General features: G+C 38.6%; 1 non-coding gene across 1 annotated transcript; it reads left to right on the top strand.

Moving 5' to 3' along the window:
* Window positions 1-1,293: 1,293 nt before the first annotated feature.
* Window positions 1,294-1,367, top strand: TRNAI-AAU (transfer RNA isoleucine (anticodon AAU)). Its single transcript has one exon. It is a non-coding gene; the product is annotated as a tRNA-Ile (tRNA).
* Window positions 1,368-23,801: the final 22,434 nt, after the last annotated feature.

Raw genomic sequence — 23,801 nt, 5'->3', positions numbered from 1 at the left:
CTACAATGATTTTGTTTACTTATCTAGATATCATGTCTATATGACTTCAATCAATCTATCATTTGCTTTTAGTATGTTGCTTGTTTAGATATCGTGGTTATAGGGTTCTAATATTCTAATCAACTATTCTGATTATTTCCTATTACATTGTCGTCCGTTTAAGATGCATGCCTATAAAAACAGCATTAGTAATCCAGAATTAGGATTGTTTTCACTAACTTTTTACGCGAAACGAATAGATATTATTTCTATAGAACCTGCAGCATTCAATTTGCCTATGCGCTAATCCAGAAATTGCTATACTGCCCGTGTACTATTAGAAACCAGAATCGATTAGAAATCATGACCATAGGATTTGCAAATTCGCTTGAACACTGCTTATATATAATGCTGGAAATCAGAATCACTTAGAAACCATGTTTATAGGACTCATAATGATCCAATATATCCGTATATTAGCATAGAAAATATAACATTGCCTGTTTAATACTGGAACCATATAGAAACATACCTATAAAATTAAATGATTATAATAAGTCTTAATCCTCTATTAGAATTCACACAAGTAGTAGTAGTAGTTAGGAAGCAATTTTCAAGGTATCTTAATAGGGGTTTCATTTTTTTTAAATTTCTCGCCCGCCTGATGGTCGGTACCTGCATGAAGACTGACTAAATTAGATTCACACCAAAAAATCTCATATTAGAGAGTAACGCTCTCCTTAATAAAGACGACTTCATACTGCTCGAACCCAAAATCTCTAATTAAAACTGTATTACTCCACCACCGTCCTTGTTATAGCCGTCTCATTTCAACATCCTTAAAGAACTCTTTATGAAAAAAACAAATGAAAAAAAAATTCCAAGTTCCAAGCTTTTTGGATGTCCAGCACAATGGCGTTTGGTTTTATTTTTTTCTTTTAAATTTAAAGAATTTTACGTTAGAGTTAGTGGGCGTTTGGATATTGTGAAAATTTGTGTTTGTAACTAATTATTATAGTACTTTGATTCAAAGTAGTGAATATCCCTTTTAAAATGTGTTGAATATTTCAGCACATTTGAAACTCAAAAGAAGCATATAGTGATATATACTTAGAATTAGCAAAAGATAGGTACAGAATAATTAACGTATAATTAATCAAAATGATAGAGAGAAAAATATTTTTTGAGGATTACTCGATAGGTATTTTTTGATATATGCACAATAATAGAGACACCCAAAAAAAAGGTAAACTAATAATTTGGTGTATTTACAAACATTCTTTATTATGATATTGTTTAAAGTAATTACCAATTGGCCCATTAGCTCAGTTGGTTAGAGCGTCGTGCTAATAACGCGAAGGTCGCAGGTTTGAGACCTGCATGGGCCATTTATCGTTTTTACGTACTTTTGATATATTTCTGATTTTCCTGACAGTTGTAGTTTAATAAGGCCCAAATAAATTAGGGCTCTTAGCCCAATAAAATTGTACAATCTGTATTAGGTGAGACATTTATATCTATACCCGCTTTTTGTGTCACATTTTAACTTGTGCTCGCTTTGCAAAAAAAAATTGCAAGGGTACCCGCTTTTTCGCATAACTTCAGCATACGGGGCTGAAGTAGCAAAGGCAATCACGCAAAACTTCAGCATTCTAATAGCCGGGCCAGAAGTTCATCTTTAGAGCTGAAGTTTTTGTTTTGTAACTCGTGAACTTTAGCTCTAGAGCTGAAGTTTTTGTTTTGTAACTGGCGAACTTCAGCTCTAGAGCTGAAGTTTTTGTTTTTGTAACTGGCGAACTTCAGCTCTAGAGCTGAAGTTTTTGTTTTGTAACTCGCGAACTTCGGCTCTAAAGCTGAACTTTTTGTTTGTAACTAGCGAAGTTTTTAAAACCCTTGAGTATGTACTACTACACTCTCTACATCTACAGTGACAACGACGAGTAGAAGAAGAATCCCTACTGTTTTCAATCTTGTTCGTTTATATTCTACAGAAGAGTTGCAGCAACCACAATTGTCTGTTGACCTAATTAAAATGATGGAACAAAGGTTATCATCAGTTGAGAACAGAAATGCTCATGTTCAGCGTTCAGGGATTTGGAGAGACAAACAATGAAAATATTTTTTGTCTTCTTTCAGCTGCTAGATCATTTTGATAGATCAACGTAAGCAAATTAAAGTAGTATATTTATTCAGATGTTTGTGCTTTTATCATTCTTTGTTTCCTACAACACTAGTGTCCTAGCTATGAGGGAAAAAAAAGAAGAATAAAAAGAAAACACAGACGTTTCATTGTTACATCAATGTTAAGTTTCGGAGAGATATGGAGATCACTGGGGGAAGGAGGTGGAGAAAGGGGGCTGAAGTTGTTTAAAAAGTGGGTACAAGTTAAAATATTTTAAAAAAATGGGTATAGGCTAAATGGGGGCGACCAAATAGGGCGCCCCGTGCAATTTTTACATATTAGGTTTGGTCTATCATATTTGGGCTTTATTGGAGATATAACTTTTAACATGAATTTAAATTATATACACTACTTTTCATAATTTAATTTAAGAGTAATTTTCATAAATCACTATAATTTAGAGCCTTATAACTATAATTTGCTTAATTACCATTCGCAGTTACTATTCTAACTTGTATTCAAACGTGCAATGAATACAACGTGTATCAATTGTATTCATTCGTGCAACGAATATAATATATATCAACTATAACCAACGTGAAATACAAGGGTGTATACAATGCATACATGTTGTATTCTTGTACTCTGTATACATCTGTATTCTATACAAAGGTTGTATCTACTGTATTTGTTCGCACAACGAATACAACTAAGGCGAAATACATAAATGCATAAAAATAAAATGTTTTCATTACCATTCGTAGCTACTATTCAATTGTTACTAACTTGTATTCAAACTGCAACGAATACAACATGTATCAATTGTATCATTCGTGCAACGAATACAATATGTATCAACTATAACCAATGCGAAATACAAGGGTGTATACATTCTATATCCTTTGTATACACAGACATTGTATACAAAGGTTGTATCTACTGTACTTGTCCATACAACGAATACAACTAAGGTAAAATATATAAATACAGAAAAATAAAATATTCTAGTTGAGAATAGAACTTGAGACCTTTACTAACTAAACGGGCACTCTAACTAACTAAGCTACAAGAGCTTGTTGGTCGTTTGTTTCAGTTCAAAAAAATTAATATTTTATTTTATTGATTTGCTGTAAGATACAAATATACCTATGAATGGGAAATATATTGAAAGTATAGCTACGAATAGTAAATACAGTATAAATAGTTGATGTGTTGCGTAATATTTCCTTAATTTAAATTAATTACACGAGGTGGCGGACTCACAGATTTGAAGTTAGTAGAGTTCATAGGGCCATTATATCCCTTTGTTTCCTGGTAATAATGTTCGAACTTAGTATTTGAAATATATTTTTTAAACTGTTTTGGAATATATCTTTTAAATTGTTTTGAAATATACATATACACGTACGTATACATACAAAATGTCTTATTCGTTCGTGATCTCACACACACACACACTCACACAGATATATATTATCTCTTTCTCCCAAAGTATTGAGCTGATATATATATATACATGTGCAAGACACACGTTATGTATTTATTAATTTGGTGTAAACACTCAGTACGAGTACGTATTTACCAACAAATCCTTCATTTGTGCTAATATGCTAAACTATTTTTTTATATCCAGGTGCAATTTCTGTTTTGATGCGCTCACTCTCTTCGACGCTCTTGTTTGTGTAACGGTCACTGACAGCCACCACCTGCGACTAGCAGAGGCGCCGGTGACCCCACCCCTAGCAGGTAAGCAATCCCCCCCCCCTTCTCCCATGCCTCTCATTCCCATCTACCATCCCCCCTCCCTTCTCCTCCCTTACCCTTACCTTATTTGCGGCGGTCATCCGGCGACCACACCGTTGATAACCACTTCTGGCGACCCTTTTCTTCTTCCTTTAGTTGTCAACCAGCACACTCCCGGGTGCTTATTTCTATATCGCCCATCTCGTTTCTCTTCTTTTGTCCCCCTATTCTTTTTTCACTTCTTTCCCTTGCAGCTGTCGGGGCTACGCCAGTGGTAGCACTGACAGCCCCCCTTTTGGTACAAGGTATTTTTTTTTGTGTTTTTCAGGGAATTTCTCGGAGCTGTTGGAGACAAGTTAGGCGCATGCGCACAAGAAAAGGAGAGCAGCCTAGGCGAGTGTCAACAAAGGGGCGGCGGGAAACTGAATGTGAGCGCGCAACAACATCGAGTACATCAAAACAATCACAGGTTCTGTTCTCGGGAGGTGGTACCTCCCGTTTTATTGTTTCTCTCTTGGTGTTAGTTAAATTGATGTTATTTTAGTTCGCACTAGTTTAATCATACAACTAGGGTGCTAGTAGCTACTTGTGTCCTTCTAGTTTGGTTCGTTGTTCGTGGTGTGCTAACGAGTCTTATTTAGCTTATCATGAGTGTAGTGGTTGTAGCCTGGGATGATAGAGTAAAAGCATGTCCTCCGGTAGGGCAAAGGGTGTGGCGAGGGGTCGGGCAAGGTCCAGGTGGTGGGACGGGTGGCGGGGGAGGTAGGGGGTAAGGGAGCCTATAAGTTAAGAATCGGGTCATGGAATATAGGTTCACTAACGAGTAAGTCTATAGAGTTGGCTAAGATCCTCCAGAAGAGGAAGATTAATATAGCGTGTGTTCAGGAGACTAGGTGGGTCGGATCGAGGGCAAATGATGCGGATGGGTATAAGTTGTGGTACTCTGGAGTCCAAAGGGGTAAGAATGGAGTGGGTATCCTAGTAGATAGACATCTTAGAGAGTCTGTGGTAGAGGTTAGGCGGGTGAATGATAGATTAATGACTATTAAGTTGGTGGTTGGTGAGTGTACTTTAAATGTCGTTAGCACGTACGCGCCTCAAGCAGGGTTGGATGAGGAGATAAAAAGGCGTTTTTTGGAAGGGTTGGATGAGATTATGCGTAATATTTCGCCTGCGGAGAGGTTATTCATAGGCGGAGATTTCAATGGTCATATTAGGTCGGCTGCAGGTGGATATTCTGAGATGCATGGCGGCTTCGATTTCGGGGAAAGGAACGGAGGGGGCACTTCGCTGTTGGACTTCGCCAAGGCATTTGAGCTGGTAATTGCGAACTCAAGTTTTCTGAAGCGGGAGGAGCACTTAGTTACTTTCCAAAGTTCGGTGGCGAAGACCCAGATTGACTATTTCCTCCTCAGGAGAAGGGATAGAAGGTTCTGCGAGGATTGCAAGGTTATCCCAGGTGAGACCCTCGCAACACAACATAGGCTTTTGGTAATGGACGTTGGTATTATAATAAGGAGGAAGAAGAGGTTAGTACGAGGTCGCTCGAGGATCAGGTGGGGCGCCTTGCCAAAGGATAAAGTCCGGGAGTTGGAACGAAGGTTATCGGCTATGGGAGCTTGGAGGACTTATGGGGATGCATACACTATGTGGTCGACGACGGCGGACTGTATAAGGAAGGCGGAGAGAGAGGTGTTAGGGGTATCTTCGGGTTGCTCCGGTGGCCACAAAGGAGACTGGTGGTGGAATGAAGTTGTCCAAAGTAAAGTGGAAGAAAAAAAGGCAGCATACATGCAATTAGTAGGGAGCACTAGCGGGGAGGAAAGGAGAATGAACAGAGAGAGGTATAAGGTAGCTAGGAAAGAGGCAAAGCTGGCAGTCACGGAGGCAAAGACAATGGCTTTTGCTCGCCTGTATGAGGAACTGGGGGACAAAGGCGGGGAGAAGAAGTTATTTCGACTATCTAAGATGAGAGAGAGGAGGACTAGGGATCTAGACCAAGTGAGTTGCATAAAATACGAGGACGGCAGAGTTTTGATGGGGGATGACCAAATTAAGAGGAGGTGGCAGACCTACTTTCATAAACTTCTAAATGAAGAAGGGGATCAGGATATTGTGCTAGGTGAATCGGAAAATGCCGACAATCTCCATGACTTTAGTTATAGGCACATTTAGGTCGAGGTAGTAATAGAGGCAATGCGTAAGATGAGTAGGGGCAGAGCTACCGGGCCAGACGAAATTCAGGTTGAACTTTGGAGGTATGTGGGTAGAGCAGGCTTGGAATGGTTAACTGGGTTATTTAATGTTATATTCAAGACAAATAGAATGCCAGATAAGTGGAGGTGGAGTACAATGGTCCCGTTGTACAAGAACAAAGGTGATATCTAGAGTTGTAATAATTATAGGGGTATCAACTTACTGAGTCATACCATGAAAGTTTGGGAAAAAGTGGTAGAAATGAAAGTGCGAAGGACGGTGCCTATTTCAGACAACCAGTTCAGGTTCATGCCGGGGCATTCTACCATAGAAGCTATCCACCTTATTAGGAGGATGGTGGAACAGTACATGGATCTGAAGAAAGATCTCTACATGGTATTTATTGATCTGGAGAAAGCGTACGACAAGGTTCCTAGGGAGGTTCTATGGAGCTGCTTGGTGACAAAAGGGGTGCCGATTGCCTACATTAAGGTGATCAAAGATATGTATGATGGAGCTAAGACTAGGGTTAGGATAGTAGGAGGTGATTTCGAGCATTTTCCGGTTGTTATAGGGTTGCACCAAGGGTCTACGCTCAGCCTGTTCCAATTTGCCCTAGTGATGGATGCACTGACTCATCATATTCGATGGGAGGTGCCATGGTGTATGCTATTTGCTGATAACATAGTTCTAATTGTTGAGACGCGAGGCGGCATCAATGAGAGGCTAGAGGTTTGGAGACAGGCCCTTGAGTCTATGGGTTTCAAGTTGAGCAGGACTAAGACGGAATACCTAGAATCCAAGTTCAGTGTCGAGCAGACGGAAGCAGGGGTTGATGTGAGGCTCGACATCCAAGTCATTTCCAAGAGGAGTAGTTTCAAGTACCTTGGATCAGTTATTCAGGAGATTGGGGAGATCGACGAGGATGTCATACACCATATAGGGGTGGGGTGGATGAAGTGGAGGTTAGCGTCGGGAGTCCTGTGTGATAAGAAAGTGCAACCAATACTAAAAGGTAAGTTTTATAAAGCAGTGGTTAGGCCTACCATGTTGTATGGGACCGAGTGTTAGCCGGTTAAGAACTCACATATCAAAAAGATGAAAGTAGCAGAGATGAGGATGTTGAGGTGGATGTGTGGGCATACTAAGATGGATAAGATTAGGAATGAAGCTATTCGGGAGAAGGTGGGCGTAGCCCCCGTGGAGGACAAGATGAGGGAAGCAAGACTCAGATGGTTCAGGCACATTCAGAGGAGGAGCATTGATGCTCCGGTGAGAAGATGTGAGAGACTAGCTATGGTGGGCACGAGGAGAGGTATAGGACGACCCAAGAAGTATTGAGGAGAGGTGATCAGGCAGGACATGGCACGACTTAGGATTACTGAGGACATAGCCCTTGACAGGGAATTGTGGAGGTCGAGCATTAAAGTTGTAGGTTATGAGGTAGTTGTGAATATTTCTTCGGCGCATCAGAGTGAGACTTTCCAGTTAGGTTTTAGTTTTAGAATGTTAGTGGTTTATACTGATGCAGGTCTTTACCTACTGGTTATTGTGTACTTTCCATCTATTTCGAATTTTTTTTTATATATTGATGTTATTCAATTATGATTCTATTGATAATACTAATATATCGTCTCTTGTCGTCTTCTTGAGCTGAGGGCCTCTTGGAAACAACCTCTCTACGCCTCAGGGTAGAGGTAAGGTCTTCGTACATACTACCCTCCCCATACCTCAGAAGTGGGATTACACTGGGTCGTTGTTGTTGTTGTTTGCTGTTGTGAAATTTTTGTTTTCCTCCCTTCTACGCAACAAAAATGTCGATATACCACCCAAACTCTTATTAATTAAACTTTTTTCCTCTTATTAATTCTTTTTGGTTTCCAATCCGATATCCAGGTACTCATATTGGAACCTGACTATATCCAGTTCGCGCCGGGTAGAGCCCCATTCGGGGCGAAGCGCTCCCTACCAAGGATTTTCCCATACCCAAGACTCGAATTCGAGACATCTGGCTAAGGAAGGAGCAGCCTCATCCATTGCATCACATGTGGTCTCTTATTAATTAAAGTAACATACAAAAATTCATGACTAAACTATAGAGAAATTCCTCCTTGTGGACATTTCAAAGCAGCCATTTAGTTTGTCCTTGAACAATACCAATTATTGTTAGTGGTTGATGAGCTAGGTTGTCGTTCAAAAAACATGTCGGAGTTTTATCTTCTTAGGTGTCGATAATGCTAGATGCTGTTCCAAATTCATAATTCGAGAATGAAAGTATAGTAACATAGACAGACATATATATAAGGCCTATATATAAAATACAAAACATTGGTGGCCATATATGTCGATAAAATGGCAAGAAAAATTCAACCCAATTGTCACATTGACAAGCTAATTTATCTTTTCTTTCTTTGGATGCATTGCCTTTTCCAAAGATAAAGGGACAAACAACACTTTCTTTTTATCTGGATAAGGTAGGGTTTTAATTGATCTTGTGGTTTTTCTTATCGAGGATTTATATTGAATTGTCTAATCGTCATTTCTAATGGTTCAAACTAATAGAGAAAAAACATACGTGAAAAATTTTAAGTCTAGAATATGCTCTCTCACATGTAGAGCTTATTCTTTTCTTTTCATTTTTTTTGTGGTGTTGGGGGGGGGGGGCATAATACGTGAATTTTTATTTTTTTTTAGTTTTTCATCTGGTGTCCGTTTACCCACATTGAGGGATCGACTAAATCCGGTTTCGAGCTGAAAAGTCCCACATGGGAGTAAAACGCTCCTTAACAAAGGCAATTCCAAACCTAGGGCTCAAACCCGAGACTTGTGGATAAGAATGAAGGAGTACTTACCACTCCACCACAACTCTAGTTAGTGAAATGAGACTACAAAGTTAATGTGCCATTAAATTGAATTGTATGAATTCATCAAAAAGATAAAACTATTAGAAAAGTTGATATAAATATCTTACGATTTAAAATATGATAATCGAACTGATGGGTTTACAACACCTTATCTTTATGTTTTGATGATCTAATAAATTTACTGTCAAAGAACCAGATAAGGGACCTGACACACTTGGTAGACAACTCAATCAACAAATTCGAGCTAATGTGAGTTGTTATGACTTCAGAAGATAAAAGAATCAACACAGGGACCTGATCCTCTCGTGTCTCCCTGACAACAGTACGAAGTTAACTGTCTAAAGCGAAAGTGACTGCCTGCACTGTACATAGAAACAGTGTAGCATAGTACAATAGTCACTCTCCTTTGGCCAACCAAGTGATTACATCATTCAAGTGATGTCATCCAAGTTGAATCAACAAAGAGCATTACAATAAAACACCACTTGAGCACTTCAGAATTTATTCAAGCACTCCAACCATTCATCTGTCAAGTATTCAATTCTCAAGTGCATCAAGAACAAAGTACAACACTACTACGGACCAGTTCCTATAGCAAGTCTCTTATATGTCCTTAGTTGAGTTGTAACTTTGTATTGTTCTTCATTGTAATTCCTACTTTGCTTATCTAGAAGCTCTAATTAGGAAACCCTTGAAAACCATAAACCTTCAGTATTTGTGTCATGATTAGAGTTAGTCATGAGTTGAAGTTTATGTAATAGGTGTATTGCAAAGTGGCTTATAATGGGTGTATTACAAGTTAATGAGGAATTAAGAGTTTAATTCCTAGATTGCATAGGTTGTAATCTAAAGTTTTCTCATAGTGAAGTTGAAATCCTACCAGTATAGGTCGTGATTTTTTATCCCCTTGAGCAGAGATTTTTCCACGTAAAAGTTCCCTGTTCCATTTACTTACTGTTACATTAGTGTTATCTGTGGAAACTTATATAGGATCTGGTCTCTATATAATTTGGTGGACTCATATATTCTATCAATTAGTATCAGAGCATGTTCTTTTTATCAGGTTAACACCTAGAAAGGATCCTCATGGTTGCTCCACTAAATTTTGAAGAGGGTCAGTGTACCTACAGACCACCCAGATTCAATATGTAATACTATGAGTGGTGAAAAACAAGAATGCATGATTTTATCATGACAGAAGAATCTGAGTTGTGTGATGTTATTTTTGATAGTCCTTATGTCCCAAAAAAGAAGGTCAGAGACCCTCCAGTGACGATGCCAAAAACTAGGAAAGAATGCAACGATGCAGATAGGAAAGCTGTGGAGAAAACCTTTCGTGCAAAGAAAATTTTGATGTGTGGCATAGGACCTGATGAATACAATAGGATCTCAACCTATCAATCTGCCAAGAAAATACGGGAAGCTTTACAAACAGCACACGAGGGAACCACTCAAGTAAAGCGATCTAAGATTGACATGCTCACCCCTAAGTATGAGCTCTTCAGAATGAAGGACGATGAATACACTCAAGATATGCACACAAGATTCACTTCTACCATAAATGAGCTACCTTCGTTTGGTGAATCATTCCTAGGAACAAGCTCGTGAGGAAAATTCTCAGTGTTTTTCCCAGTTCATGGGAGAGTAAAGTGAATGTCAATACTGAAGCAAAGGATTTGCAGGCACTAACCATAGATGAGCTAGTTGGAAATATGAAAACCCACGAAATGAAGAAGAAGAAGGACAGTGAAAGAAGAGAACCAAAGAAGGAAAAGAACCCGGTACTCAAAGTTGAAAGCAATGACTCAAGTGAGGAGGACAGTGACATGGCTTACTTAACCAGAAGGTTTCAGAAAATGGTGAGAAGGAAATGAGGCATACCAAAGAGAGGCAGTTCCAGCAAACCAAAGAATTATGACCTCCATCATAAATGGTGAAAGCCAGGGCATTTTATCAAGGATTGCCCTATCCTGAAGCAAGAACACTTCAAGTACAACTCTGATAAAGCAACCAAGAGGAACCCGGTTCCTGACAAATGCTTCTAAAGAAAGAGTGTCGCTGACAATGTTATGAAGTAAGCTCTTGCAGCATGGGGAGATTCCTCCAGTGAGTCTGAAGAAGAAAATGATGCAGGTGATAGTTCTATGATGGCAATTGAAAGTGAAGCAAATGAATATGATTCAATATTTGCTTTGATGGCTCAGTCAGACAATGATGAAGATTATGACAATGATGAGGTAAATTTTAGGGATGTTCAGAGAAATCTGAAATTCTACTCTCCTAAGAAACTCATGTCATTAGCAAATGTATTAATTAATGCTTATTATAGTCTTGTAGATGATAAGGATTCCTTAACCATAGAGTTAGGAGATGCTGAATAAACTAGAGATGACCTGGTAGTTTGTGTGGTTGATCTAAAGGAAACCATAAGTAATCTGGAAAATGAAAATTAGGTTCCAACTGAGAAAATTGCTAGTGTAGAACATGAAAGAGACGATTTGATGGTAGTAGTTGTTGACTCAAAAGAAACCGTCGAAAATTTCAGTAAAGAAAAGAATGACTCAGTGGAGAAAGTTGATGCCTTAGAGCAAGAAAGAAATGACCTCTTAGTTGTGATTATAGACTTGAAGGAAACAATAGAGGAACTCAAAGAAGAATGTAGGCCTGGAAATTCTGATAAAGGAAAAGAAGTTGCTAGTGAAGCACATATCAAGCTTGAAAACGAGTCAAATGCTGTAAAAACTAGTTTATGTGCTGAACTTGAGAAAAATAGACAACTTCAAGCAGATTTGGAAAGAGTAAGAAATGACCTTGAGAAGTCTCTTAAGTGGACCTGGTCCTTGGATGCTATTACTACCATGTACATTAACAATGGTGGAAACATGCAGGGAATAGGGTTTCAAAGGGAGAAAACTCCTTATAACCCCCATAGCAAGTATGTTACTATACTTGATAATTGGTTGTGTACCCACTGTGGGAACAATGAGCATTTCAAAAAAATTGCCAAGCCAGGGTTCAGTCTCTTCAGAAAAACAAAGTTTTTGCTGAAAGAGTAACTGCTAAAAAAGGACCAGGTGCCACCCATAAAAAGTGCATGCTACCTGCATGGACTAGACGAGAACTTATTCATCTGCTTATTACAATGGACCCAAACTTTCTTGGGTTCCTAAATCTAATCCTTGATTTCCTTGTGCAGAAAACAGTGAAAGGAAGTAGTCAATAATGGTTCATGGACAGTGGATGATCAAAACACATGATTGGGAATACCATGGACTTTTTTTCACTAAAAGTCCTGTAAGAAGGGAGTGTATCCTTTGATAATGGGAAAAAGGGTACATTCTTGGAGTTGGAAAGATTGGGAAATCACTCTCTTACTTAATTGAGAATGTGTACTATGTCAATATTTTTAAGTACATCCTTTTGACTGTTTCTCAAATATGTGATAAAGAAAACAAGGTGGAGTTCTTGTCAAAGTTATGCACAGTTCCAAATCTCATAACTGGTGTGGTACTTGTGGCCAAAAGATACAAGAATATCTACGTTGCTGATTTTGAGTCCCTACAAAGTGATGATCTGAGTTCCTTGAAAGCAGTTGATGATGATGCTGAACTGTGGCACAGAAGACTGAGGCATGCAGGCTTCTCTCTACTGAATAAGTTGGTTCAGAAGGACCTAGTTCGTGGTCTACCTAATTCAAAGTTCAAGGAGCACAAAGTTTGTGATGCCTGCTATAAGGGGAAGCATGTAAAATCCTCATTCAAGCCATAGAAGGATGTTAGCACATCAAAACCACTTGATCTCCTTCATAAGAATCTGTGTGGAGGAAGAAGATACATTTTTATGATAGTGGATGATTATTTCAGATTCACTTGGACTCTATTTCTTAGAACAAAAGATGACGCCTTTGAAGTTTTTGTAGCCTTTGTGAAGAAAATTCAAGTGAAGATGGAGTCAAAAGTAGCATACATTAGATTAGATCATGGAATAGAATTTGACAATACTAAGTTTGATGAATTCTGCAACAAGAATGGCATTACCCATAACTTCTCAGCCTCAGGAACTCCACAAAAAAATAGAGTTATGGAAAGGAAGAATAGAACCCTTGAAGAAATGGCAAGAACAATGTTGATCGATAGTGGGATTGCAAAGAACTTTTGGGCTGAAGCTGTCAACATCGCCTGCTACTTGGTGAACAGGTGCATGATCGGGTCTCTCTTAAACAAAATTCCCTATGAGTTGTTGAATGGAAGGAAGTCCAAGCTGATTCACTTAAGAACATTTGGGGTGCAAATGTTATGTTCTCAACAATAGAAATGATCAGTTTGGAAAATTTGATGCAGAAATGATGAAGCGGTATTTTTGGGATATTCTTCTCAGAGTAAAGACTACAAGGTTTACAACAAGCGGACTCAGTGTGTTGAGGAAAGTATACATGTAATCTTTGACGAGTCATACCTCTCCTGTGAGAAAAGCAACATGGATGATCAAGATGGAGTGCCTATGCTGGTTCCAAGTGAAGTTATTGGTATGGTAAATGGAAAGGCAGACATGATGAGTCAAGTGAAGGAGCCAAGTGAAGACAATGCAGTCTCTTTCTCACCAGTCGGAGAGGAACCAAGTACCACAATTACAACCACTAAAGCTGAAGAAAGAGTGGTTGATGCAGTTCAAAGTACTCAACAGGTAGCTGAAAGAAGGATACAAGGGAATCAGTCAGGGTTACCCAGCTTCTCTACAAATAAAGCTCAAGTGCCCAACTGGAAACACAAAAGCTCCCATCCTTTTGACAACATAATTACTCATCTGGAATCAGGAGTCCAATCCAGATCAAAATCCAGAAATTCACTTGTCTTCTCAGCATTCCTCTCCCAAATAGAACCCAAAAATATTAAGGAAGCCTTAAAAGATGCAGACTGGATCACAGCCATGCAGATGGGCTGCATTAGTTCGAAAGGAACAACGTATGACACCTGGTACCTAGACCCTTAGATCGAACCATAAAAGGAACTAGGTGGGTATTCAGGAATAAGCTTGATGAACATGGAAACACTTAAAGGAACAAGGCAAGGCTAGTGGTCCAAGGCTACAATCAGGAGGAAGGAATTGATTATGATGAGATTTTGCTCTGGTTGCTTGCATGGAAGCTATCAGAATCCTCATTGCCTTTGCATCACATATGGAATTCACTCTGTTCCAAATGGATGTCAAAAGTGCATCTCTGAATGGCTTCCTCAAGGAAGAAGTGTATGTAAAGCAACCTTCAAGTTTTGAATGTCAGGTACACCCTGAATATATGTTCAAATTGGACAAGGCACTGTATGGGTTGAAGCAGGCTCCTCGAGTTTGGTATGAAAGGTTGTCAAAGTTTCTCTTAGAAATTGGTTTTACAAGAGGAAAAATTGACAGCACATTGTTCCTGAAGAAACGAGGGAGGAACTTGCTCATCGTTCAGGTATATGTTGATGATATCATTTTTGGGGCAACAACTGATTCAGTGTGTGATGAATTTGCAAAACTCATGGGAAGTGAGTTTGAGATGAGCATGATGGGGGAGTTGAATTTCTTCTTGGGTCTTTAAGTGAAGCAGTCCACAAAGGGTACATTCATCAGTCAGCAGAAATACATCAAGAAGTTTCTAAAGAGATTTGATATGGAAGCATCAAAAGTGATTAACACTCCTATTGCCACTGCCGCTCGACTGGACATGGATGAATCTGGATTTCCTGTAAATCAAATAATGTATAGAGGCATTATTGGGTCTCTTCTCTATCTCACTACCAACAGGCCAGATGTTGTCTTCAGTGTGAGACTATGTGTAAGGTTTCAGTAAAATCCCAAGGAATCTCATATGAAGGCTGCCAAAAGGATTCTGAGATATCTTAAGGGAACACAAGACCTGATCATGTACTACCCTTCAGGTGACAATTTTAATCTTATTGGGTATGCCGATACTGACTATGCAAGTTATCTTGTGGATAGGAAATGCACATCTGGAATGGCTCACTTTCTAGGATCATGTCTTACTTTATGGGGCACAAGGAAGCAGAATTTCAGTTGCTCTTTCAACAGCTGATGCAGAATATGTTGTTGCAGTTACATGTTATGCTCATCTCCTCTAGATCAAACAACAATTAGAAGACTTTGGAATGTACATTGATTGTGTGCCTCTTCTGTGTGATAACACAAGTGCACTTAACATGGACAAAAATCAAATCCAGCTTAAAAGGACCAAACACATTGATGTGAGACATCATTTTCTCAAAGACAATGTGGAAAATGGGCTTATCTATATGAAGTTCTGCAGCACAGAGGACCAAATTACAGATATATTCACCAAAGCCCTGAGCAGAGAACACTTTGAGAGAAACAGGCTGGAACTGGGGCTAATAAAGCCTAATTGAGAACCTGATTCCTATCATATGGCTATGAAAATTACATTCAGGTAAAATTAGCTAAAGTGTTTTCCGACAAAGTCTAACTATCTCCAATACCATTGCAGGTAGACACGCATGATGATTATAGAAGCACTGCATGAGCGGTAAAAGAGGGTGGAAATTTTTTGAAAGACCGGTCAAGAACCTAGTTTTTGTACCGCAAGTTAGTAGTCTTGTGCTTTTCTCATACATATCTCAAAAAGAAACAAAAATTAAGTGCCACATCATCAACCTTTTCAGACCCTGTATGTCACGTCTTTCGTTCAAATCCCTTCACTTCCCTCTAAAACGTTGCATCTTCCCAAAAATTTACCGTCATTTCAGAACTCGTTTCTCTCTTCTTCATAACTGCCATCTTCCTCTTTAAAACTCTCTCATCTCCAAACCTTGAAAGATCATCTCTCTATTTGTTAGCCCTTCCAGAACTTTCAAACTAATCATCCTACATGGCTGAAGAACAAACAATTCTTCCCTCCATTGAAAATAAAAGCCTCGACTCCTCCGTTCCTAAAGAAATACCTCTCAACATTCCCCTTTCCACCACTGTTGAAATTGAAGCATCTAAACCTGATTCTCCTTCACCCTCCATCTCTCTCACCACTCCCTCAGACCACACTCTTCCTCTAAGTGTTGAGAACTCAAAAGCCCCTAAACTTGATGGTCTCTCTTCTCTGTCACTTGAGATTCTCAAAGAACAAAGCAACAGAGTGAGACTCCACAGGAAGAAAATGTTTTTGAAGTTAGTGTTGATCAGTCTATAGGTACTCCCATCTCAGATATTGTTGCACCCATGGAATCTCAATAGAGAGAGGCCATAGAAAACATGTTGGTCATATCTGCTGAAGGAATAGTGTATGAGGTCACCTCTACTATGCCTGAGTCTTAGGAGGAAGAGACTCAATCGTTGGTGGGAGAACGAACGATGGTGCTTTTTGAACAACCTACACCAGAAGAAACTACTGGGACCCCTCTTGAAGGACCTAACCCCTCTCCTGAGGAAACAGGTCAGGGATCTTCTTCTCAAGTCAGTTTCGACCCTGCTCCTTCTCCTCACTTTGATGCTAAGCCTTTGGAAGTAGTGGCTCTTTCTATGAGGTCCAGTGATGAAGAAGATTAGGATAATGTTACTCTAGATGCGTTCATTGCCAGAAGGAGGCCAGTAGCCACTCTTGAGCCCTCTCCTAAGCGAACTACTATGAGGTTGCAGAAAAATGAGGCTCTTGACTCTGCCCTGCAGAAGAGTAAAAGGTGTAGCAAGAAGAAGAAAAAGAGGCTAGTGAAGGATGGAGAGATTGTTTATGACAAGAATATTTCTGTAATGGAAGTGGATAAGGAAGCTGAAAAGGGACCAAGTTCCTTAGTCAAGAGATCTCAGAAAAAGAAATAATTTGCTAAAAGTGCTTCAGAGGAGGCTGTTGGAACGCCAAGTAAAAAGTCAGTGAAAAGTAGTGACAAGTTGAAGCATGTGGTGGCTGAAGAGTCATTGTCTAATGATGATATTCTAGTGAAATCGAGTGGAAAGGGTAAGTCTAGTGTGACGTCTGGTAAAAGAAAATTGGACAATGTAAAGGAACCCGGTTCTATAAAGATAGTGAAACGTGAACGTGTGTCTGGTAAAGAAAGGTTGAGGTACCAGAAAGTTTTGTGGGGTCGCACATTTGACCCAAAAATATCTGAGATGGCTGGTATGAGGCAAATACTTGAAATGGTCGAATTTCAACAGTTAAGGCATCTGTTCAAAGTGGATGTGCCCAAGGTTTATGAGGACGAGGTCCAAAGTTTCTATGCTGACCTCTTCACTGTTGAATCTGACTGTAACACCCCAAAATATTTTAATAATATTTGCATTCCTGATTGAGCATTTTTATAACAAGAAAATATTTTACTTTGCACTTCCTAAATGTGAAATGGTCAATATATGAAAATTTCTTATTTTAGATTGTGTTAATATTGGCAATGAAGTTCCAGGTGTTGTTATATGTAACACGTAATATTATTTTGACGAGTTGTTATTAAATACAGTATATAATTAAGTTTTTGGGTTTCCAACCTTTTGTATTTATCTAAGAATATTTAGTAGTTGGGGAACCATTTTATTTCATATTTATCCATAAACTCCCCATCTTCTATTCTTCAAGACAAAGAAGAATCTCTCTCTCTCTCTCTCTCTCTCTCTCTCCTTCTTAGCATCTGAACATGAATCAACCATAGATTTATACTAAATCAACAAGTAAATTCCATTTTTGGTGAAGATCAAGTTGCTCCTCTCTTTTGTGGTAAGTTTCTAAACTCGTTTTTACAATAGACATCTATTAGTAGTTTCTACATATTGTTTTGTACAGAACTCCGATTTAAGTGATCCAGGACTTACTGGAAAGGTATTTCATAAATATATAACTCTTATGAAGGAACCAAAATTAATTTTGTTAGTATTTACCTGAAAAAGGATCATAAAGTACATGGCAGGTGCTGCCCAGATTTCCAGTTTTAGAAATACTCCATGTACTATTGTTAGTAATATTAGTATAACTTTCTGTACAAATATGATATGGGGTTGATTCAATATGTTATGAAATTCTAAGACATAGATCTACAACCTTTATGAAGACTATACAGTCTAGTTTATCCGTATAAATCTTCAAAACTGAGTCACAACACGAAACAGTGATACTATCCAGAATTTCTGTTTCAAACATTTTTGGGTAATTTTTATCAATATCATGTTTAGTTTGACATGTTAAATCACTAAAATTATTTAGATATTTGATTATGTATTTAAGGTATATAAACCCTTGAAAAATCAAATGGGAATTGTTTGAGAAAGTGGATAGATTTGGTTTGTTTACGGCATAGACGAGACGTCCCCAAGTTGCGATTGAACTATTTTGTGGTAAAACACCAAGGTTTGTGTATAAATTTGTACTCTTTTTGCTTGTTGGAATATTTTAAAATAACCTGATATTTTTATTTTTCTTATCTTCAATTTATATTGTTATATTCGAATTATATCAAGTATTGTAAGATATTTGTTAAATCGCCCATTCGTACGGATTATTTGATCATTTTGCATTCTTGTTGGGACTTTGTCCTTCTTGTGGTAGTGACTTTGCCACTCATCTTGGCATGCCTCTTGATTCGGATCTTTTGCCATCTTGACTTTGGATTTGTAGTTCGTCTTGAATTATGGAACTTGTCCGTGTTAAGTACGAACTAGGAAGTCATTTTTAATATGGTTCTTGATTCTCTTGTCTATTGGGTTTTGACCCTACTTGATTTGGGGCTTCGATCCATCTTGATATCTGATTATGCTTAGTGTGATGGCATGACGTACATATTGGGCGAAAAATGGATATTTGGTATACTCTCTTAGATTGATAGTATACACTTTCTCGACTCTTGAACATTGTTATTGATATTTGGAAACACTTCAAAGTTTGATATTGATATGCTTGATATATTTGTTCACTTATTTGAAATTATGTTAAATTGAGCTAACTATGACTGAAAAGGGGAATTGGAAAATTTAATGACTCCAAGCCTAAAGTTTATATACCGCTAAGCTTTATGCTTAGCGATAGTTGTTTCCTATCGTAGGTAATATTCGGGATGAAAGCTGAAGATGGCCATGATGAAGTAGTCTATTTGGGAGAACTTACGGAGATCACATTTGCATATGCACCTTGATTTTGCATAGTTTTGGGACGTGTACATGATATATATATATATATATATATATATATATATGTGTGTGTGTGTGTGTGTGTGTGTGTGTGTGTGTGTGTGTGTGTGTGTGTGTGTGTGTGTGTGTGTCACATTTACGTATGTTATTTGGAGGCTTGTTGGATTTAAGACCAAAACTTGTAACTTAAATTTGATAACTTGATTTGTTGTTTTAGTGTTGGTTAATAACTCAAGTCTTGTAATATGCTGAATTTACACTTTGTCTTGTAAATATGTATAAAGGAGAAAACTAGTTTCCTTTTTATATACCCGATAGTTTGAAATTTATGTACAATACAAACTTGTAGTGATGTTGAATGAATGTATAAATTTGTTAGGAAGTTGTTTTAATCTGTTGATTATTCAAGAAGGGATTATATCACCTTATGTTAATATTTTGACATTGTATTTCATTTAAAATAAAATTATGGTGTATTTTCAATAAAAAAATATTGCACTTTGAACCTTTTCGCATGGGCCTATTTCCGCTAATAAATTATTCTGAATATTTCTACCTAATATCTTTTTAATGTTTTATAATCAGTGAGTTAGATTTGTTTCCTAAGTAGCACCCTCCCAAAGGGGTTGCTACAAGTTATGGTATCAGAGCCACGGTTTGTGATTCTAGGATTTGTTTTGTTGTGATATTACTTAGTATTTGTTGTTATTTCCTTTCTTGAAAATGACTTGGAGTTTATAAATTTTTGCATACTTGTATAATGTAATTTATTGTATTCTGTGTGCATATGCATCATGTACATGTCCCTAATCCAGTGTGATCTTATCTTTTATAGGAATTTTAATATGGCCTCTTCTTCGAATAGAGCTATTGAATCCGTTGATGAAAGTCAGGCCCAGTATAATGTCATACCTCACCTTCAGGGAGGAAATAAGGAACCCTTTCCTGACCTAAATCATCCTCGTGTTAGTGGAAATGAAGTGGGCAGTAATCCAATAGCAATGAGTCATAATACTCCATTTATGACTCATCCATTCCAGCAGATGCCTGAGTTCTTTCATCACTTGGCTGGGAAAATGTCAGAACCTAGTGAAATGAATTTTGAGAAGATGAGAAAAATGGGCGGAGTTGAATTTGAAGGCACTACAGATCCCACGGTAGCTGAATAATGGCTCGAGCGCATAGAGAGGGTCTTTGAACAATTGAAGTGTACTAATGCTGCCAAATTTAAGTATGATATCTCTCTTTTATAGAAAGATGCCTATGATTGGTGGGTAAGTGTGCCAAATGCAAAAGAAAAACCTCCGATGTTGATCTAGGATGATTTTTTGAAATTATTTCGTGCAAAATATGTTCCCCCTGTCTATTGCAAGAAAGAGTTTTTTAATTTAAAACAAGGGAGTATTGTAGACACTGGATTTTTGACCCTCCCCGAGAATTTTCACATTTTTAGCGTGAATATGTGAAATTGGGTCTAGTATAGCTATTTTAACTATTTTTACTTTATTTTGTTGCAAAAAGAAAATTACAAAAAATATATATATAAATTTTAGTTTATGTATCTCTCATAAACTTGAAAAATACAAAAATTGCACTTTATTTTTGTACTTTATATAATTTCAAAAATTACAAAAATATAGTTCTATTAATGTTTTGTAGTCATTTTAATTGTTGAAAAAAAAATTAAAAAATATTACTTTATATTTTACCTTTATATAAAAACGAAAATTAAAAAATAGTTTTATTGATATTTTGTAGCTATTTTAAATCTTGAAAAAAATATTAAAAAAAGATATAGTTTTGTTTTAAATATTAGTTTTGTAGTTATTTTGCTTACATAGGATTAGTAAGCAACGTCGTGTTCTTATTCTCGGATCCGGGCAAAAGAATAAAATTCGGGTTCAAACTACCCGCTTTTAGGCCTAATTTTCGGACCTAGCCCATAATAATCCGAGTCCGCCACACGTGGGGAACACGGACGGAATCCCATACACGGGGAACCCCACCACGCGTGGGGAACACAAGCCTCGAACCCCACCACGCGTGGAACTCATTTGTCTTGGCCAAAGGGATCAAATAGATGGACACACATTTTTGGAAGAGGGGGGGACTTTTGAAAATTAGAAAACGGAGGGATTTTGAAAGAAAAGACTGTTCACGTTCTTCTTCCTAAAGAAGAACAAGGAAAACCTACAAAAAACCAACGGGGACTTTGGAAAAATTTTGGGGAAAGCTTGGTCACTGTTCGATCATCTTCTTCCTTTTCCTAAAGGAACCAACGAAAAAACCCTACTGTGAAAAACAAAAACAAAAAAAAAAAAAAAAAAAAAAAAAACCAACGGAGACTTTGGATTTTTTTGAAAACCAGAGGCACTATTCATCTTCTTCTTCCTAAAGAAGAAGAAGAGAAAACCCTACTCACTCCGTCAACAACCTCAGACCTCAAAACCAGCGGCGACACCCACTCCTTCACGTCCGTCGACCACTGTTCGCCATCGTCTTCCTCAGCGTCGTCAACCAAACAACCCCGTCTCCTCCCAACTCTGTCACCATCTTGTCCAAACGCCACCACCCAAACACCACGTCCAAACACCTACCCAAACCACCAGTACCACTCCCTCACGTCCCAACGCGCCATAACCATCATCGTCACGGCCCCCTCGACCTTACTGTCATCACCACCAAACACCACCTCCGCGAAACCACCATAGCTGCTCCTTCCTCAAGCCAAACAACCACCGGAGCCCCGTCGAGACCCATCACTGTTTCTGCCTCCTGCTGTCCGCCATCGTCACCCTCACCAACTTGCCCAAACGATTCCTCATTCCCCGTCAAGCAGCAGCAACTGCTGCTGCGTTGTCCCCACTCCTTCACGCCCAGCCTCATCGTCCTGTCACGTCACTCACCGGCGACCACCTGCTGTCCACCATTGCTGCTGCACCACACTGCCCAAACGACCTCATATCAAACTATCATCCCCACCATTCCAAAAGCTACCACGAGCAGCCCCTCCCGTCGTCACTGCCCAAGGTGACCATCCAGTCGCACCCCTACGTCCAAACGACTGCCTGCAACATCCAGCCATGAACGACCCTTCCCCCTTGCCATGACTGACCGAAAAACACACACACACACACCAGCGGAAGCTTAACCGTAAAACGTTCGAAAAGGTAGCCCAGAAGTTCTGTTTGGGGTGAGGTCCATTGAGGTCGTCTTTGGTTCGTCGAGGTACGGTACGTCGAGGTTGTTGTCTGAGGTTTCGTCGCAGGTCCAACGCACCGGACGTTGATCTCAAGTAGGTCATCTCTGCCCGTGTCCTTCATGTTTGATGTTAGTAATATATATATGTGTTTGTTGAAATACAGTCCTAGTTCATGCGGATAGTATGCAAGCGAGACATATACATATGATGTTTGTGAATTGCTATTTCCTGATAATTAAATCCGTATGGTATTGAAATGTGGTCGTGAATGTCTTTTCCTTTGTTTCGTTACTTCAAGTGGTTGTTCGGCATTTTGTTTCTTCATGTTTAGATTATTGATATTTGTCACAATAGGTGTTCGTACACATTCTGAAAGGTGTTAATTATTTTAGTTTGTCTTAATAATCGTTTATACATGTAGTAGTAATGTTGAAATTATAGTAGCAATTTTAATTCCGCGGAAAAATACTCGCTTCATCAAATAAGTTCAATTTACAACCCATTACCTCGCAAAGTATTCAAAATATAGTTATTTTAGCCTTATCCTTTTTCTTTTAAAAAATAAATAAATAAAAATGAGACGAGCTTCGCCAAATAAAAATGTACAGATTGCGGAGCCCTCACAAAATATATGTATTAAATACTTAGATTCCGGGACGGGCCGTTTAGCAAATTTCACGGCCCCACCCAAAATAACAATGCGCTAGTTGCTTTAGGCGCGCCTTTAATAATGTTATCTTCCTAAACTCGGGTGCACATTTATGTGACCCAAATCCAAATCTCGGTGGAGTTGAAATGTGTCTCTAAATCGCGGGTACATTGATTGTAACATGGTTCGAGATGCATGTCCACGACGTTTAGCGAATTTCACGGCCTTCCCAAAATAATAACACGATAGTCTCTTTAGGTGCGTGTTTAATAATCTACTTTCTTAAACTCGGGTGTGCATTTCATGCGACCCAAATCCAAATCCTAAAACATTGAATAAAAATATGTTCCGGATCGTGGGTGCATTTCATGTGACGCGGTCCGAAGACATGTTTTAAGCGATGTTCACATTCTCTTAATAATAATAATTATGAAAGCGGTAAAAAGTTAAAATTTGCACATAAGTTCATATTTGTATAAAATCAGATAATCAAGCCGAATATAACAGTTGAGCGACCGTGCTAGAACCACGGAACTCGGGAATGCCTAACACCTTCTCCCGGGTTAACAGAATTCCTTATCCGGATTTCTGGTACGCAGACTGTAATATGGAGTCATTCTTTTCCTCGATTCGGGATTAAAATTGGTGACTTGGGACACCCTAAATCTCCCAAGTGGCGACTCTGAAATAAATAAACCAATCCCGTTTCGATTGTCCTTTAATTGGAAAAAACTCCCTTGCACCCTCTCGGGTATGGAAAAAGGAGGTGTGACAAGTATGTCTATTGCAGAGTATCAACAAACTTTCTCAAGCTTTCTCGCTATGCTGGAGGTATTATTGATGGTCAAAGAGACACCTGCAAAAGATTTGAAGAAGGTTTAAATGGTTACATTCGAAAATCAGTGGCAATCTTACAACTTGAGGATTTTTCCA

The sequence above is a fragment of the Nicotiana sylvestris genome, chromosome 10 (assembly GCF_000393655.2).
Source record: "Nicotiana sylvestris chromosome 10, ASM39365v2, whole genome shotgun sequence".
Lineage (NCBI taxonomy): Eukaryota > Viridiplantae > Streptophyta > Magnoliopsida > Solanales > Solanaceae > Nicotiana > Nicotiana sylvestris.
Note: the sequence above shows the minus strand (reverse complement) of the source record. Positions and strands in the feature narration are given on the sequence as shown.